Below are 21,240 nucleotides of genomic sequence, written 5' to 3'. Positions count from 1 at the left end.
CAGAGACTACACCTTTAGCATTTACTTCCCACCATATTTCGGAACAGACCTCAAATGCACATCACTGCTTTTGGTGCTTGCTGTAAATCTCTGGGCAACTTCATCCAGGACACTTCCTGGAAGCTTGCTCAGAGAATTCTCTCCTCATGTCTGGTTAATGTTCCACATGAAAAAACAGGGGACTTGTACTTGGAACAGACTTCAGCTTGGTTCCTAATGAGAACTGTTGAACTGTTAAAACTACACATGCAGATCAAAAGCTAGATCTACAGGGCTTGAGAAGGTCATAGGATCATAGAAATTTTTGGGTTAGAAGAGACCTTAAATGCATATCTGGTTCCAATCCCCCTGCCACGGGCAGAAACACCTTCCACTAGACCAGGTAGTTAAGAGCTCCATCTAATCTGGCCTTGAACACTTTCAGGGAAAAGACAGTCATAACTTCTCAGGGTAACCTGTTTCAGGGACTCACCATCCTCACAGTAAATATTTTTTTTCCTAATAGTTAATTTAAACCTACTCTCTTTCAGTTTAAAGCCATTCCCCCTTGCCCTGTCACCCCACATTCTTGTAGAAAGTCCCTCTCCATCTTCCTTGTAGACTCCCATTAGGTACTGGCAGGCCACAATTAGGTCACCTTCTCTTTTCCAGGCTGAGCAATCCCAATTCTCTTAGCTGTATCTCACACCAAAGCTGTTCCATCCCTCTAATTATGTTGGTGTACCTCCTCTGGACTCACTCCAACAGGTCAATGCCCTTTCAGTGCTCAGGATTGTTCCAACAAATAAATTGAAGGTTTTTGCTTCCTGAGTCCTTATCCTGCCATCCATACAATTGAGAGGTGTAGAAAGAGAGGTTGTCACTGAAGACAGAGGTGAAAACGTCGTTGAGTACCTCCTCATCTGTGGTTTCCAGTTTTCCAGCCTTATCGGGAGGGTTACCTTCTCTGACCTTCTTTTTTGTTGTTTAACATACCTGTAAACACCATTATTCTTTGCATCACATGCTAGGGTCAGTACCAGCTTCACCTTGGCCTTTGTCACCCCATACCTACACAACCAAACCTCATCTCTACACTCTTCCCAGGTCACCTGTCCTAGTTTCCACTGCCTATATATCTGCTTCTTTCCCTTTAGTTTGATGAGCAGTTCCCTACTTGTCCAAGCCAGCCCTGTGTTAGGAAAGATTCAATGTTTTACCATATGTGGCCAGTCTTGTATGCCATAATGTTTCACAGAAAACACAATATATTTACTTATGTTTATTCTCTCTTTTGGAAAGATCACAGATTTACCTCTCTATTCTTATCCAAACATTTTGGTGCCTTTCTAAAAGCTCTAGCTATTGGAACAATTCTTTTGAGAATATCAGCTCTTGTCAGAATAAAACTATTTCTCCCCAGGCTGTAAGAGTGGGATGAAACAGCCTGAAAGCTTAGGGTAGGTATTTTGAAAATCCTACAATGCCTACATCAATTTAATTAATTGAAGGACTGCTCACTTTTACTGAGCAATGAATGTTCAGCCTGAGTTCATTGTTGATTTGTAAATTCTCTTTTGCACCACACAGTGTTCTGTACACTTTTCATCCCGAGGCAGACTGTATGTTTCCCGGTGAGTCAGAGGAATATTACCACTTTGAAGCAGCTCCTTAGCACTCTCCAAATGAGATGCCATTATAAAGATGAGTGACAGATGGAAATAGTGACGTGCCTGCATCTCAGCTCCTAATTTCCTGGACATGTTGCAAAAGGAGAGTAAGAATCTGTTGGATATTAAGTAAAAGTTTAAGAAAAGAAAATTCATTGTTACTAAAATGTTACTACATTTTAATATGCAATATAAACTGAAAAAGCAGATTTTCCTTAAGAATACACAGTCTGCACAATTGGAAAAGCAAGTCATTTTAAAAACTGTGCTGATTTTAAATGGCAAGAAAATCATCAAGTTCGTTTCAACAATCTCCCCTGAGACAGCAAAAAAAAAAAAAAAAAAACAAACAAAAAAAAAACAAAGCCAAAATAAAAACATACAGATTTTGATTCAAAACCATGGTATTTAGAACCAGGGAAGAAAGGATTTTAAAACAGAAGCCATATAGAAGCACATGTATGTTGATTTATTTTATTTTGGTTTATTTGGTTTTTTAACATTGCTCAGTATGGGCCCAAATTCACAGCTCTGACAACAAATTGACACACCTTTTCTCTAATCTGTGGGAACAATAACTATGAAATTATTAGAAATCCAGGCTTTTAGCAAAGAATTTCAGAAAAGCTTCCCACCTTCAGTCACGTGCATTTCAAGATTTGGGGTTTTGCCTTCTATCTTTTTTCTTTTGCCCTTGTGTTCCTTACAATTAGCAAATATATTTCCTGTTTGAGATATCCTAAATAGGCAGCCAAGACCTCTCCAAAAGTTTCTTGCACAGCTCAGAATACGCAGCCTGCACTGGTCTCAATGGTTTCTACAACTGATCTTAAGAAAAAGAACAGAACATATTTCACAAAATAATCAGTAGCCCATTGCATTAGTGTATTTACAAATGTAAATTCTTAGCACCTAATGTTTCCTGCTATGCATCTTATCAGACAGCAGTGTCTAATAAGTGTACTAAGGTCCTGAACCAGTGACATGGCACAGCAAAGACAGAGACTTGATCTGGGGAAACTGCTCTGTTCCCAGGCCCTGGACTAATGGGGGTGGGAGTCTGTAAAAAGCACTTTGCTTGGGGGAAAGAACAAGAGGCATTACGAAGCAGATGCTCTCAATCTCTAAAAGAAAGCTGCCATAATCAGTATACAGCATTCTCTCAGTCAATCCAAGGCTTTACAGGGTGGAGGGGGGGGAAGCCCAACGAACTTCTTTTACCTCAGTGTATAAAAGTAAGAGGATTGTCAAACTGGATAGGCAGGAGTCTATCACACTAAAATTTATTATTCAAGTTTAAAGTAAAGCTTTGTTTAGGTTTTAATGAAAGCAAGAGAATTTTAACAACAGAAGTACTGTTCTTTCTCTCTTTCTCTCCTTTTCCACATTCAGTTCCTCTGCCCCTGCACCTGCTTCCAGTTTTGGCTTCTTGGCAGTGACACTTAAAGAGACATCAGCTGGCAGTGGCAAACTGTTAAAAGCTTCCCTGCAATGCAGCTTTGCAAATGCCAGCCATTTATTCACTGGTGCATGCCAGCTTAACACAAGGTTTCTTTTCCTCTCGCTTCTCTGCTCTCAGGTTTCAGTTCCAAACAACATTAGGCAGTCTGAGTCATGGCCTAGCTGTGTGAGTATCCATTAAATGTGGTCACTGCTATCTGTTGTCGTAATATTTTGATCCAAAGGGTGTTGCCTAGAATTTAAAGTATAACACTGTTTCTTCTTTGCAGACATAGCTGTTGGACAACAAGTTTTGTTTTATTTTAATGTTTTGTCCTTTTAAACAGATGGTAGGATAGCTAAGCTGCTAGACCCTGGAATTATTTTGTTGACTTTGTATCTTTCCTCTTCTGCTTTTCCGAGTCCATAATGCTGCATTGAAAAAAGAAATACAGAAAAAAAATGAAGACAAAGAAAGGGGCAAGCAGCTTAAGTATTCAACACAAGCTGACTGTTTCCATGCTGCCTTAGAGATCACCATTCACTCTGATGTCCTGTGTCCAAGTGCAAATTCAGAGCAATTAGCAACATGATATCCATTAGACTGACTGCAGAATTCTGCGTGTGGTAGGATAAAAGATTCTCCCCAATAGGACATTTTTCAATTTACTGCATCACTTCAGCAGAAAGTGAGAAAGAGCCACAGATGTGCAAAAATTCCACGGTATATTTTCTTTGGAAATTTCAAGTTTGTCTTTAATCTATGTTGTCTAAAGGCTCTTTCTAGATCATCTGGGGAGATAAGGAATGCGATTTTCATAGTTTGAACTACTGAAGCTTTTCCCTGTATTCCAAGAGCTTTCTACAGGTAGTTCTGGGTGGGAAACAGTCGTCTGGGTGTTGTTAGCATGAATAGGCTAAAAAACTAAAATTTCACTGCAGCAACATTTTGGCATGGGACAGAAACCAGAAGCATTATAGACATTTTGATCTCATATTCTCTTTCAATAAGACCTGAACCTATTCTCATTTGTCAAAAGATTTATACTGACTTTCACCGAGACTGGGCCAAGTCCTTCTGCAAAGGAGTTAGCAGGAGCAGTGCAGCCCAACTTTCTGAGTCAATAAAAGGGATGGTGCAGAAGAGCTAAAATAAATCCAAGGGGAATAAAATATCTGAGTGTTGAGAGGGAGATTGGGAAGAAAATAAAAACCTCAGGTAGACAGGGCCAGTTTGACCAGCAGCTGCATCACTCAGCCAGATTAACATTTGTTTAATTAAGCTATGAAAAAGCTTTAAAATATACAATGTGGTTGAAGAAATGACATATTACTACTCAAAGGAAGAATAAATAAAATGCATCCTAACACCTATTTATTCACATTTGTCTATGAGAATTTGTGAGTTTCAAAGACTGAGAAACCTAGCAGCCTACAAAACAGCCTACAAACCTACAAACCAGTTTTTGTACTGAAAAATCATTTCATGTGTCTGTGTTTTAACTCTGGTTGCTAATATTCATGTGCCCACTGCAATATTTTAAGATATTTTCTCCCTATTTTATGTAAAAATCAGTCATTAAGCTTGAAGGGTTTAGGTTATACTATCAGGTTGTAGGTCCATGGATATAACAGCCAGCTTGCAGGGAACTAAGTCATTGAGCTTTACATTCACAATGGAAACAAACATGGTCCTTGAACCACTGTAAGTGCTCTCTGCTGCCCAGAGCAGTAGAACAGAGTGATTTGATGTGAATTCATCCTCTGAAGGATCAATTGCCTCAAAGTAGAAGAAAAAAAGAAAACAGAACCGCTTGAAAAAAAGGCTTTTATAACACAGAATGGAAAAAAATACCAAATTTAAACACCTTTTATTATAAGGTGAAAAAGGTCTGAAGCTGTGAGGAGACAGCTACTTTCTGCTTGATTTATCCATATTCAGAGGGGAAAAAAAAGCACCTAACTTTTCTGTGAACAAAAAAGATATCTGGTTCCATACCACTGAACAACGTTCTAACCTGATTTTTAGCTAAGTATCTGGGCCACAAGAACAGCGAGGTAGAATGAGATCAGTAAGTACATTTCTGCTTGCAGATTTGAATGCAAATCCAAATCAATGGTCCATTTACACTAAGGTCACAAGATGACTGAGACAAAGGATGCAGAAAACAAATCTTGACAATCATATGATTTTTTTTTTTTTAGTTAAACAAGATGGAGAAGAAGAGCTCCAGCACTCTTTTCACTTACATGTGTTTCAGAAGTCTAACTGCTCCAAAACAGTGCAGCAGTATGTGTGACATATTCCTGGTTTTGGAAAGTTTGTTTTGTAAGGTAGATGAAGCAGATAGTTGTCTTGCTGACTCTGAAAAACAGGAATAGATTTTAGAACAAAATATGTGCTTGGCTCAAGTTTGACTTTGCACCAGAAGAGCGAGGTTTGTTGTCCTAGATAAACCCCAAATAGTTTCCTGAACAACAGATAGCTCTGGAAACTCAGGCATCATAGAAACCCTAAAGATTGACTGAATTATTATGATATGTTGTATCTACTCCATCTCAGAACAGCTTCAAATATTGAATGGAAATGAAAGACCTCTGAGCCTCCATAAACAGATGACTGGAAAAGAATTTCTCCAGTCCCCATGTGGACTACATTCCCCAAATTCACATTATTTTGATCTTTTCAGCCCCTGTCTATAGTAGGGTTTACATTCCTGACAACTTCAGATGTCACAGTGCAAGAATGGCCCACTGGGCCATGAGGCCCACAGCTAAATTCATATCTATCTGCAGTACCTCTGCTGAGGTGAAGAAATCAAACTCTTCAATGACAATTTTAATAGTAATATACAATTTTAATAGTAATATTTCAATAGCAGTACAGGACATGCTTGCAGGCCTTTAAGGAATCAGAACATCAAATGCAGCAGTTTGGCTACACCTGTTCTTATTTTCTTTTCAGTTAGAAATAAAGAAAAAAGTTCTGAAATTTCCCCCTTATAATTGTTGGCTATACAATCTGTCATAGTTATATCTCAGTCCAAAATAGCTGTATTGGGTGTAGGCCTGAAAAGGTGATCTTTTCTATCTAGTCAGTAATCTAGATGCTTCTATAGGAGCAAAGAAGAATACAGGTAAAGGTAAAATCACCTTGGGTAGATAGAATGCATAAATTTTGTTAATGTCAGCTAATGCTAATGGAACTAATCACAATTTTCCTGATGAATTTCCCTAGACTTGAAAAGTCGAAAAAAAGGAAGCAGTCAGTTAAGGTTCCACTACCTATAGTAGGCTAAAGAATGGAAAAATCCCCAAAGAAATACCAAATTATTCATACATTTTAAAGACCACACAGGAAAAATCCACAGAAGAGTGCCTTGGCAATGGAATGTTATTATGTATTCTTCTGATTTGGGTCCCATACACTGTGTATGAAATGTAGAATTATTTAACAGGAAAAAAAATCAGGCAAATGTATATTAATAATTAATGTATTTGTACAAATTATTGGCCAAAAGTTTTACTGGCAAAAGACGTTTAAAAGACTCTCAAAAAAACCAAATCATCTCCCTTTTGTTACTGCAGGTATTACTGCATAGGGTTAGAGAGCTATCAGGGGCTTCCTATTTATTAATTTCAGTTTACATACAAAAATTTAGAATCAAATTTATTCTGATGGGTTTGGATGCAATTACAACTTTGGAAGACATGTTGAATCTTTAATCCTCAATGGTTACATTTGGTGGAAGAAAAAGACAGAGGAGCTTGTGCCAGTGTACCTTCCAGAGTAACACTGATTTCATGAAATGCTTTGGAAGAGAAAGACTATGTAATAACAGTTAGAATTACTAGATAATAACACTTTATATCTGAACGGCAGTATGCAAGAAGAGTGGAATTTAAAAGAATCATAGCATATAAAATTAATCTTATTAATTTTTCACTCAAAACCTCATGCCTTCATACAGGTAAAAACTGAACTATGTGGAAGGGCAATGAAGGCTCAAATGAGTCCCTGGAAATGCAGTATCAAGATGAGATATTACTAAAACTTAAAACCAGATATGTAACACTACTGTATTTTGTAAAATTAAATAGTGTTTGGAAAACTATTTTTCTAACAAGGAAAGAAAAATTTAATCAAGATAGAATTTTTTTCAGTTTTAGTGAAGTTGTCTAACCTTTAAGTATTATGTATTTCAGTGGAAATTAAACAAATCAGGTGTTTTCTAATTTTTTAATCAAATTGCAACATAAATTGCAATGTTTCATCTATAACCCGCTATGCTTTGAATTCATATGTTGTGTCATTCACTTCTCCTTAAATGGAAGCCAGGGTTAACTGGGCACTGCTAAACAGCTGGCACACTTCAGCCCAGAGGTGGTTACACTTCAGAACAAGCTTAAAAGTAAAAGAGGATGGTTTCTGCAATGTTTATTTTTTAAATTGTGCTTTTAAGAAGGCCCATGAGAATATCCATAAAATAGTGGGTTTCCTTTCCAGGGACCTAGGTGGGTACCTTAAATGGGTACTAAATTGCTCAGATAGCTTGGCAATATTCACCACTAGTATTTGCACAAATTCAGAGCACGTTGATTAATCACATGCCAAATTTTCAAGCAAAACCACATTGATTTAATTCTAAACACATTTATGGTATTTAATTTGCATGTGCATTCCGTCTACATTGATAACTGCCCCACATTTACATACTGCTTCATCTTGAAGAGCCTTGAAGCAATTTACAGCTCCAGAACAAGTTGATCTGAGACAAGCCACACAAACAGATCTCCCATTTTCTGCAGGCAGTTGAGGAGGGGGAAGGGTATCAGCCAGCTGCAGAGCATTGGATTTCGTCCCTGAGACTCTGAAGAACCCAGTACACTAGATATGATGGCCATGCATGGGAAGAGCATAATGAGAACCCACATTCCTTTCCTACAATATCAGCAGGGAATTCACAGCAATTCAGGCTGGCTGGGGCCCCAGAGGCAGTCCTGGCCTGTTTTTTACTGTACGTCTATTTTTCCCTTCCACTCAGACCTACTTTTACACTTGTGCTGCAAACCTGAAGGGCAGACCAGACCATTCTTGTTCAAACTGCCCCTAGTGTGGTGCAGCACATCCACCATCCTTCTCTCTAGCCAGAGAGGTAGGGCCACCTAAGAGACCTGGCCATTTCCAGCCTTTTATTCTTCCTGGGAGGAAATCGAGGAATATGAAAAGCAGGTCAAATAGCTTTCAGTAGCTCCTTTCAAGACACCCTGCTTACATACCTGTTCATGCTGAGTGTTTTTATTTTCCCAGATCAATGACTGTAACCCTTAAAAAAATATGAAGCCTATATCTGACATTCTTTAAATGGCCTCTGTAAGACTTTCATGGTTGATTTCTTAAGGCATTTTTCATTCCCTTTGTATTTTACTCCTCTGGAAAGTACCAGGGGATGCAAAATGATAACACCATACATGTCCATGCAGTATTTTCAAAGAAAAATGTGTCATCTTTTTTTTTTTTTTTCTGGGGTACCAGGATGATCTCTCTTTATTAAGTGCTTCATGTGGATTTCTGAATTGTTTCATTTCTGTATTAGGCATGGACAACTCTGTGTCTTACTCTTTAAAATTTATCTTTCAAGCACAGTTGAAAAACATCAGCTTCAGTTCAGCAAGAAATCTATCATTTTTTCATGTAATGAAAACAATCTAATACTCACTGACCAAATTCTTCTTCAATCAAAATCTTTTTCTCTCTGAAAGTGGATTGTTTTTCTGCATTTATTAAAATAATACATACTATATTTTGAAAGGAAAGCCAAAAAGTAAATAAACAAGTAGTTAATATTGGTAAATAAGCAAAGCTGAATTTCTACCTGTAAAACTCCTGTAACTTTGGAGCAACTACATTACTATGAGCAGAGGCTTACAAAGCATCAGATTGGAATGCAGCTTAGAAGCTGGTATTTTCAGCTCTTTTGATATGATCCTAGAAATATCTACTTTGTTTATACCAGATAATGCTTCCAATTCTACAAATCTTGGGGTTTTTTTTCCTTTTCTTTTACCTGATCAATAACTATTACCTCATAAAACCCCAATATCTTTCAGTTCATGTTCCCAGCACTGGCTATATCATGCTACAGAATTCTGCATGCTCAGGAGACCTGCCAGCTAGAGATAGTACCAGCTGTCCCTCAGCAAGAGGAGTGTCACTGTTCTTTGCATGTTTTGCTTAGGGTAGATTTGGCAGGTCAAGGTGTGTCTCAGAACCCTGTAAATGAGAAAAGTAAACACAGAAGATGGAAACCAGCCACAGGAAGCAAGAAGGGTAACTTCTCTGTGAATTCTCCTTTATTTCCCTTACTTTGTTATCTCAGTTGGATTTTTTTTCCTTTGTTGCAAGTAATCATGGTGTGTACATTGGTTTGTCTCTTGTACACACTGCTTACAGGTGAAATTTTGGTTTTAGAGAGATAAAAGTAAAACAGTTGACTGAATGTATAAAGTTCCTGAATATGTAAAGACTGATTTAAAATCCGCTGGCACCGAAAGAATAATTCTCCGTCTTAAGCCAGCTCTGGAAAGGACAAAATACAATTTTTTGAACAGTCAGTTCATGTTTGCCATCACACCCAGGATCATATATTCTACTCACTCATGGCTTTGTTAGAATGGTCTATGTAGAATAGTGTTTAGTGTAGGATGTCACTGCAACAGAGCACAATAGAGGGCATTAAAGTACCCACAGTTGTCCTCTAGTAAAGAAATGTGCCTGTGTGAGGCTCCCCAGGTTTCTGAGTGAAGAACTGAGGCATTACTCACTGAGTTTATCTGAAACGGGGTACATGCAATCTCTTTCAGAGTTGTTCTTTCAAATGTTACGGACATAAACTCTAAGCTCAGGATCTGAATAACCTGATGAGCAATGGCTGTATTTTACATTTATGGTGGTTTTCGATTAGCCAAAAAGTGCTTTTTCTATAAACATTGCCATGGACACAGAAATGCAGTTTATCCAGAAGAAAAGCTACAGTTGACCTTAAAATGAAACAAAGGCAAGGAAAGGGAAAATACATATACAGGACTTGAACAAACCATTACCCTCTATAAATGTGGATAAACTCCCATGAAAATTACTGATATACAAGCAGCAGTATATCTTGGCTTTTTTAGCCTCATTTTGCAAACTATTTAAAAAGATGTAACTGGTCATGAGAACAACTGAATTTCATCATATTTGAGTAATCTACACTCAAATTGTATGGTCATTACCACTGTAGCTGCATAAAGTTCTCTTGTATACTTCTTTACTTACATGAAACTCCATGCATGGGAAAAAAACAACTGGATGGGGGGAAGTAAGGAAAACAGCAACATGCTCTTTTCCCTGGAAGGCTGGCAAATGCTCCTGATACCTGCTGTATCCAAGAATGAAAGAGTGGCTAAAGTCCCTGACCCTTCCAATCTCCACTTCTCCCTCCTGCTTCACCACTTATAGTGTGGGCTGCAAGCGCTTGCTGACTTTATTAGTTTGAAGACTTCAACATTTTTTTTCTTTTAATTTATCAAACATCCTTGTTGGTGGGCACCTTCATCCTTTTAAAGACAAGACACACATGCAAAGTGGAAAAATCACAGCCAAACTCTGGCATATGCAGAAACAATGACTCACACATGTATTCTCTACCTGTTAATATACACACATTTTTAATTGTATTTAATCAGTTTGTATGTACATTGGATAGTGCTGTATGCATGCAAGCAGTCGTTTTATATGTAGAGAAAAGATCATGTGAAAAATTACTGAAAATAATTCTAAAAGGATAGTGGGGAGAAAAAGGACAAGGGGAAGAGCAGAGTAAAGAGAAAGCCTTGAAGAAGATGAAGGGATGTCCAGGTGAGGAAAGGACAGTATCTCTGCATTGAGCCGACTACTTCAGTAGGAGAAGCTGGAGAAATGCCATGGCATCTCAGAGCAACACATTTGTCTTGAGAACCTCTTGGTTATAAACGTTTTCTTTTATTTTTCCCTTTACTCCCCCTTCCCACATCTATCTCCTTTGGATACTTTCTTTTTTTTTAGCAATGGAGCAGGCACATAATGTCAATTTTCACACTATTCTGCAGCTTTTTCAAAAGGCAGGAATTTCTAAGAAATGGAATCTTATGTGCAGACACAGACACAGATACATCTACCCTTACCAGATAGAAAGGAGTAATTTCAGTTTCTAGCTTTACACATCCCAGTCACATCTCTGTGTCTTGTGCCGGAGTTCAGCCATTTCCATAGTTACTTTATTTAGATTCCACCAGAGACATAACAAAATTTGGGGCACTCAGTATGTAAAATCAATTACACTTCTTTTTTCTCTCCTAAAGGCACCTTGCACAGGTTGTGCATCTTGTTTATGCACACGTTATTTTACAATAAGCAAGCACTGCTGCTCAACTAAGCTGATGGAATATCAATTATCTTTTCTTATCTCTCCCTCCTTCCTCTTCTGCTACATCCTCCTCTTCTTTCCCCCTTTCCCTTCCCTTTTGCACTTGCCATAGAAAAAAAAGGAAAAGAGGCCTTTGGGATTACTTAAGTCTGTGTTGGCAGGACTCCTTGTTTGTGGTGCAGGTGTGCAGGAGACCTCCTCCATGTCGTCACCACAGCAACCTGTCTGTCTAATCTGCTGAATATAAAAAAGAAATAGACAGAGAAAAGCCATCCACCCCCTTTTCCTCCATCCATGAGCCCAACAGAAGGATATAGTTTCTAAGCATTCCTCATAATTCCCCAGCCATTGCCCAGGCAACAGCCACAAGGAGCTGGCAGGCCCTGTGGAGAGAAAGCAGTCCCTGTCTGGAATTCATTCCACCACCAGCACCGAACACCTCCCTCCCCCACCTCATGACTCTCTGTTCTTTGCCCTACACAAATGTTGTGTGCACGTGCACACACAGACTTGCACATGCAGAGCTCAGACCCTTGCATGTCACTGCATACCTTCCCCCCTCTGCAGCAGGTCAGAGCAGGAGCACATGCATTTCATCACCCTTGACTTCACGTGACCTCCTGTTCCCAGAATACACACAGGGAGAGGCCAACAGAGTATTTCAAAGCTGTCATTGCCTGAATATTTATTCTAAAATGACCCCATGTCCCTTCTATTGTGTCTCTTTTAATGATTCACTGTTACCAATAGCAAGGTAAATGTTAGATCTAACTTGTAAAGTTCAGCCTCCCATAGGAAAAGAAATCTAAGTTTAACATTGCTCAGTACCGTTGAGCTCATGTGGCAAGGCAAGCCAGATACTGTAGTGATAGATACTTCAGAAATGCCAGCTGGGAACTCAGCATAAGCATTTGGGAGAGGTTATAAAAAGAGGGGGCTGGAAACCTTTGAAGGTATTTAAATCTCCAGTCACTTTTCAGATGGGCTGCTCTGCTAGAAGTGTGCTTATTGTCTAGAGAAAGGACTGGTGAGAGAATACTCCTTATCAAAGCTCGTGGTTTAAAAAGCAGTCCCTACAGTTTCAGTTATGACAGCTGTTTCTGGGATATGAAGAGGTTTCTCAGACTGTGGGCTCTCTATCCCCTGTATCCAGCAGTGAAAGCTCTCATTTGTCTTCCCACCATCATGTTGATGCAGCTGGGTTTGACGCTGCTTACCTCAGCACTTTTTTTTTGTTAAAAGACAGAAGGCTTACTTGTGATCCCAGCCTTTTCCTATCATATGACACTCAGCTAGTGGTTTTGGTGACTTATTTACTGGCAGTAACCCAGTAAAAACAAAAATGAACGTTCACAACTAATAAATCCTTGAGCCCAGATAGCTTCAGCTACATTAGTAGGATTACATCAAACTGTCCAGACTGATACCAGTGTTCCCTGGGAACCTGAAATCTAGCAAGTACAGTGGGGGTGTCTATTTCATTCTCACTTGAGCTGGTCTTTGATAATGTAATGTACAGGACAGCTAGGTGTACAATGCTAGAAAGAGGTGTGCATAAGAAAAAGAAGTTATCTTCTTCCCTCTTGCTTGTTGGATTTATTTAGACACTTCTAGTAAACTAAACTGTATAACAGTATAAACAGCCTGCAGTGCATCAACTATGCCAGAGCTGCGGAGACTGGAAGAGAATTTCCATTTTTCTCCGCTGCAGTGAGGGACACCATTTTACTGCAGATGAAAGGTCAAAAATGTTTAGCTAATGCAAATCTGTGCTGTGCAGTACTGCGCACAGGCTGAGGTCAGTCCCCTCTGTAACATTATAGGAAGTAAAAGCATTCCTTCAGTGTGCTGATGATAACATTGTTTAGCATTGCATTCCTCTTTCTGATCACTGTAACTTCCTTACAGATCTGACGTATAATATTTCCATCAGTGACAGGGCTCTGCTCTCTAACCCTTTGACACTGCTCCCTTTAAAATCTTTCCACATTGCAGCTCAGTGGGGACAATGTTGAGCAATTGTGCTTACAGAAAAGAGTAGTTCTATTAACTTGCCGGCATGATTCTTTGACAATACATTAAAGAGTTCAAAGTTTGGTAGTCTAGGATGTAGGACTCCCATCAGGCATGTGTTATTGTAAGACAAGGAGTTTATTTCATTTAATAAGAAAGCAACTACATGAAATGCATCAAACAGGCTAGCTTTTTTTGCTCTCCAGCATGGTTTAATACTTCCTTCTTCTATCCAAAATAACTAAGATTACTTTATGTGCTATTTGAGAACTGACATGCAAGTGACCTGTTCTCCATGCTTTATAAATACAAAGCAAAAGACAGTGCTGCACAGAGGAACTCTTCCTTATAGTCTTAACTTCCTTGCAGTCTTAACATCTGCCTAGCAATGGACAAAATCTGAACATTAGTGCTGCTGCCACAGAAAGGAAAACATATGTGTCTAGCAAAATGATTGGGAGAAGAATTAGGGTGTACTCTGTGTTCAACTGTGTCTTCTAGAAAGATGTGTGGGAGGTATGTAGATGAAGTTTCACTGAAGAGAAAGTAGTGGAAGTGCTCTAGGTCTCACATATGCTCTTAATGAAAAATGTTTGATAAACCAGGCATTTTGCCTACGACATCCACTCACCAGAGCAGAGCAAAACATGAAAAAGTTGAGAGAAGGTATGATGAAAGTTTCTGCTAAGAAAAAGTTTCTGCTGTTAAGCATGCCAGTCAGGAGGCAGCAATTCAATGTCAGTGCTGCCACAGGTTGTGTGCATGACCCTGATCACAACAAACCGATTAATCTTGCGTTGATTCCATTTCCCATCTGCAAAGTAGGAATAATTCTTTGTCCGACCTTTTTTTTTCTTTGTTTTTGACCATAAATTTAGTATTTTGTTCATTTAAATTTCAGGATAATGATTCCTGATTGTATGTCTACAACAATGCCTTACAGATTGGAATTCTAACTTCCTATGTGATATTTACATAGGACAGATATTTCAAAATTTAAAATTAGGAAATCTGTGCAGCAGAAAATAGGCACTGTCCTGTAATTAAAAATACAGTATTTTGAGAAAGACAGCTTTCTTCCATATGGTACAGTTAAAACCCTAACAACTTGTGTGGTTTCCCGGAATCTGGAAAATTGGAGTAAAGGTATGAATTAAATTACTGCAAAAGCAGAACTCCAAAAATCTGAAACAAATCCATAGTAAATTATTCAGGATTACTGCTTAACTAAGCTTTTTCTTAAACTTGAAATTACTTTCTTTTGTCTGTTTTAGTTTCACTCAACATTTAATCTGTTAATTCAATCTTTGGGATTCGGCTTTCTGGAGGTAAATCAGAGGTTTGTATTCTTTTAAGCAAAGGAAGGACACTGATGTTTTAACAATCAAAGCAATAGAAAGACGTGTTCTCATCTCTGGAAGTGAGCTGTGTGCAGGACGTTACCAGCATGCCATTACACTTCCTAGGCGCTTGAAACTGCATGTTTCCAAAAGGAAAGTTTTTTCTTACTCTGGTGAGTACAGCCACTTCAAACAAGCAGTACAGTTGTCTCATTATAGGGAATGTTCTGGTAATAGAATTGGGGAAAAAAAGCTAACCCCAAGTTCTCTTTAACATATATGGTACTGTGTAAATGTCAGCATATTTGCTGACCAGCACAGATGTCCCTCTATCTGAAAAAAAAAATCAGCTCTCATGCATTCAGTATCTGTCTCTGTTATTTGTGAAATTTATAGCTCCGTCTTTCTGGGTATAGCAGCCTTATACCGCTTTCACGAAGGAGAGTCCCCATTCTACGTTCATTTATGATTCATGACATGAAAGACTGTTGATTTGAAATCCTGCTTCCTTTTCATGAGATAAAGAAAATGATGGTTTCCTATAACACTGGTAATACTCCACCCCAAAAAGCAGAAAACTTTATATTTTGCTATCATCCAGTATTCACTTGTTTTCCATTACACTCTTTTAGACTTCTATATAGATAATAGTGGAGACAGTAAATAAACCTGTTTAACTGCCATACCCTCATTAAGCAAAAAGTCCATAGGCTATAAGGTGAGGAGAGATCAATGTGTTCATCCAGGCTGACCTCCAGCCCAAACACACACCATTAGACTTCCCTGGAAGCCCTTCATTAATTGCACTGGGTCATGTGCTTGAGCTGAGAATAGAACATTATACAGAATAGTAACTCCTCCCTAAAAGACCCATCTTCACAATCATTGTTCAACTGGAATACCAGCTCTAACTCACATCAAACAGAAGTTTGTTCATCAAAGGGAGGGAAAGAAGCTTACACTGCTGTGGCATTGAATATAGGCACCATAACTCTCATAAAGCACATCTGCCTTTCAAAATTTATTTGAAAGCACACCTTCAGTTTTATGAATGTTTTGTTCTCCTGTTTTTTGCTCTCCTCTACTGCAAGATAGTCTTCTTGACTTTTTCGTCTTTTTATAACGTCTTGACTGTAGATTTAGCTGAGAATCTGGATGCAGTATTCCCTAAGTATGGGATCAAATCAAGAGAGGCTTCACACAAGTACAAGTTCAATGATGCATCAGAGGCCAAAATGGACCCTGTAAACCTTTCCATCTACAATACCTTTCTTAGGCTTAATCAGACCAGAAGGAAATTGCTTTATGGTGAACTTTGGAGGTAATTCTCTGCACTTGAAGAAATAATTACAATATCCCTGGTCAGCAGACCTTAAGTGACAAAAATGAAATAGTAGTGCATTAAACTTTTCTGGTCCTTCTCTTCATACATTATGCTAGGAACAAATACGCTTTAGATCTAGGTGTACTAAAACCAGCAGTCATTGAATCACTGCACCTAAATAAGTCACTGCACCTAAACAAACACTGACAGTGTACTCAAAGGAGAACTATAATTCTGCACCTGCAATCACTGGAGGTCAATGAAATGTATGTATTGCCTGGAAGCTTTGTTTTCTGTCAATCACAGACAGACAGTACTGCATTTCTATCCTTAAGTGCTTATTCAACAAAAACATAGGTACAGACAAGAACCATTTAGAGACACTGGTAAAATGGAAAATATGAGCAGAATTAAACAAAAGAAAAGCCCCAAATACTACTAATTTATATACACAATCTCCCAAGTAATTTCTTAAAAAGCCAAAATTATATATGTAAGAGTCAGGATAGAAAATACATATTAATGCATGGCTATTAACTGTATAAATGACCAAATACTGACATAGGTAGTTCCTTAAAAGAAACTCCTTGTCCAGTACGCAAAGTACAAATAGAATTTATTTAATTTGCTATGGAAGGAAATTTCTTTCTCAAGTCAAATAAATAGAATAAATAAAGAACTCAATGCTGAACTCTCTTTTTCATTTATTTTTTTCTGTTAAGTCTACAGAGATGGGATGCTGCAATTACAGAGATAAAATCCTTTAGCTGATATCTAAGCAATAAGGAAGAGCCCCCTAACATCTGTCCCACTCACAACAATCCTCTGTTAAGATGCACCTGCCCTACATTTCTCAGTTACCTTTTGCTGTGGGATATATGTTTCTAGTTAAGGAATGATTCAGACTTAAGGGGGATCGTATGATGTTCTCAGTCCATTGCCAAAGAATTCCTATGCAGTCTTAGATGTTTTTCCTGATCTCTTTGAATTGGTCTTCAATTGTAGTTCCTGTTGTATTTGAGCAGCAGCAAGAACTAATCTACTCTTTCTGAAACTAGAAGCATGGTAAGAAATATGAGAGGGGTACTGTAGTCAGAACTCAGTTTCAATGTAAATGTAACTCCAAAACATCAGCAGAATTTATACATGTTTCACTAGACATGAAAAGTAATTTCCTTCAATTCACATATTGTCTCCTCAAATGCAGCAAAATGTCTTTTGATTCAGAAAAACAAGCTAGGACATTAAATCTGTCACTTGTCTCAAATTCCCAAAGTGCATGTTCAACTAGTCTTCATTAAAAATAAACAAGGATACATACACATATAAACCCTCATTTAGCTAGCAATTGCGATCATTAGAGCAAACCCACAACAGATCCAAAATGTATGTCATTCAGTTCCTCTGTATCATGAAAAATTTATTAGCAAAAGCATTTGATCCTGTGTTCATAGCAGTTGCACTGTGGAATGGCATATAGTTCTCTCTGTTGTGAACTGAATATATATTTCAAAGCTGGGTTCTCAGAGAGAAAGTATTTGTGTCTTGACCAGGGAAAGCAGATTTGTACTATTTATTTTAAATGGGAGGTGAAAACCTCACTGAGTTGTACTGATCAGAGGATCAAACCACATAAGGGAGACCAAGCAAGTACTTGAATTCAGATTAATAGGTAAGGGCATTAAAGTTTCACAGTTTTTCAAATATATGAGTCCAATCTGTAACAGAACATTCAAAATACTATTTGCAGATGACCAGACCCAAAAATGGATGCAATTTCTGAATGCAAACCTCAAAAGCAATGTTCTCTCTTGTCCAGGCTTGGTGTGGAACATTTAATTTGAAAATATTTTCCTTGAATTTGTTATGAGTGTGGTCTTTTTGCTATCATGCAAATGGAGTTTGTGTTCATAGCCAACAAAAAAACCCCATGTGCTGAGTTTTCTCTTCGTTACTTTTCTTGCTCCTAGCTCTCTTTATTTTCTTTGTGCTGAGTTATGCTTCTCGTCAATCACCAGAAGCAGCACTAAAATAATAAATTTTTAAAAAGAAATCAGGTAAAATAATAAAGCATTTTCTACTAAAATAACCAACACCAGCAGGAGTGTTCATTAATTAGATGTAAATGTGCATAGTAGTAAATCAAAGCAGAGAAAGACAGGGAGGAAAAAATTAAATCATCTCACCTACACTTTTTAATTTAATATTCTATTAAAACAGAAGATGTTCCATAGGAAAATTTATGCAGTTATGATTTGTTTGATAGACTTTACTGAATTATTACTGTACCATTATCTTTTTCTCTCATGTAAGTAAAAACATAAGAGATGGAAAAAGAAAATATTGCTGTGATCTTACTGTTCCTTTAAAACAATTTACAAGTAAAATTGGAACGTTTTCTTCCCAAAAGGTAGTAAGTCAGTAGCCCAGCTTCATCATGTGTTTCTGAGACTCATTCTTCTTCTAAAAACTGTAGTAGCAGAGTAGTAACATTTCCCAGGCTGGACAATTCACAGCCCATCCTTGCTTCTGAGAGTATGAGACTTGGGGAGGCTAAGCTTACTAAACTTAAAGTTAGTATTTGGCAGGTTCTACAGGACTGCTGTTTGGCAAGCAGAGTATAGCTAAAAAAGTGGCATTGTTTTTGATCATATTTAAAAATATAATTTCCTGAAGACTAAAGGGTGCTGTGGAGAATGAGGCTCTGAATCAGTTTTTCCCTTTTTGCAGAAGACTCAGTTTCTAAGAATGTGTTCTGTTTAATTACTGTGACAGTAGCCCCTGTTTTGATTCTGGTTTTTCAGCTGTTTGCAACTTCCTGTGCTAGAACCATGCCTGGGAAAAAAACCCAAAAACGAAAACCAAAACAAACAACAAACACAAACCAAAACAAACAAACAAATCCCCACAAAAAAAAAACAACCAACTAAACAAATTAAAATCAAATCCAAATGGACTCAAAGAAAATGAAATGGGAAATTTTCTTTCTTCTTATGCATTTACTCACTTGCAGAGCATAGGAAATTAAAAAGTCCTTCATTTACAACATGCTATACTTAGCTACAGCTAAAAAATCAGTGTGTTATCAACACTGTTCCCATACTAAAGCCAAAACATTGCACCAGCTACTAAGATCATTAACTCTATCCCAGCTGAAAATGATCTTTTCAAGACAGACTCTTTAAGGGTTATCAACAGGGGAGTAAGTTGTTTAGCTAATATTATTTGAATATCTTTCAGGTCCACTGACTTACCAAGGTTAACAAGACAGTTCAACTAAAAATAGACTTAAATACAAAGAGTGGGGCTATGGAATCTTGTATTTTTAAAAAAAAGGTGAAGTGTCAAGAACTGGCTTGCACCGTGAAAGTCTAAGAAATCAAAAGTTAAGGCTAGAGCTATGCCAATTCAAACTATTACAGAGGATAAATAAAAGCCTAACAGGACAAAGTAGCAACGTTAACTTTGATTTTCTGGCTTCAGCCTAGGGCTCATAAGCAGAAGAACTATTAATGTTGTGGAACAGAAAGGAATGGATACATTTTGGTATTCACTTTATAGTTCATATTCACATATAGTTCACATAGTAGCAAACAAATAAAAAAAATCTGTGTAAGAAAAATAAAATGCTTTAGCATGCCTTATTCTGTGAAGCCCAAACCCAGAGATATAAACTGGACACATGATCCTTTTGAAATCCTCAAAACTGCTATCTAAGTCAATATTACACTGTGCTCCATTTGGAAGAGAGACTTGCATATACATCTACAGATTTTCAGGGCAGGAGTTCTCAGTGGGTTCCAACTCTTCATTGCACATACAGCAAACACAATCTCAACATAAATGCACACTAAACCAAAGTTCTCAGGAGTAGCTCAGACTCACTCACTTCTGCTAGAATATGGTCCTTCATAAAAGCTTGCATCCTCTCTGTTTATATATGGTGTATACATATGTATATATATAGTGTATTATTCTCACCTAGAAAACTGAAGACAACTTATCCTCACAGAAAGCTATACAAAGTTCTTTCCCACACTTACATTTGCTATGGTTTCTGTTATTATTTTGTAAATATGTTGTCGTGAAGGTTTTGGGAAAATAGCCCTGACGTGACAAAGGAAAGAAAAAAATGCAACACGTACCTGTTTGCAAAGCATCTTAACTGCAGAAACATGAAAGCTGACATTAGTTAAGTATGTGTACTTGTTTCATAAATGTAAAAATCACTGACAATGTAGCTCAGTCAAGGATGAACGGCAAGAGTGCAAACACAAATGCAGCTCCTGAGGTAATGGTGAGAGTTGTCAGGGAGTTCTTCTTACTGTATAGACAGAAACTGACAAATAATCTACTTCTATTTGGTGGTTTGCTTTACAGCACAAGACACAGTATTTTTCACACACCTCTATAAAAACAGTTAGGGATGTCCTTCCCCCGAGTCTGCAGTTAGAAGCATTATACTGCCTGTTCACTGCAGTGCTTCCATTTACTAAGCCTGTGGAAGGTTTGAGAAGTACTGAGTGTCCATGTCGAACAACAACAATTCTATCTTATTTCAAGTGCCCCAAATAATCAGCACTACTAACAAAACCATGAATCCAGCACCTTCCAGTTTTCTGAGTACGAGGGGTGCATCACTAAAATAGATGAAACTTGGTTCCAGCTGTTTTACATTAGACGCAAGCATTCCACATCACAGCTTCTTCTGTTGCCGTTACCATGTTAAAAATTGTCCTACCCCAATCTTTTTCTCTGCTTCATTTAACCACATCACAAAGCTTCCTGTTCAAGGGCCATGCAATTTTGTATTCTCTTGTTAGCCCCCACACACTGCTCCCCAGCTTGGATCAAAGTCTTTCTTGCAGCCACACACGTGCTGCTTTGCCCACTCCACACGCAGCTCCTGGTAGCCTCCCTCAGTCCCACTCCTGGGATATTTAAGAGAGGACTTCCTTCCAGAGTACATGAATCCTGCTCTTCTCTACCAGTTACCTCTCCTTTTACTATCCTCGAGGGATTTCAGA

Source organism: Melozone crissalis, unplaced genomic scaffold (assembly GCF_028551555.1).
Source record: "Melozone crissalis strain CALT ecotype California unplaced genomic scaffold, PUWL_Pcris_2 ptg000005l_1, whole genome shotgun sequence".
In the NCBI taxonomy this organism is placed as follows: Eukaryota; Metazoa; Chordata; class Aves; order Passeriformes; family Passerellidae; genus Melozone; species Melozone crissalis.
This window is presented reverse-complemented; position numbering follows the sequence as displayed.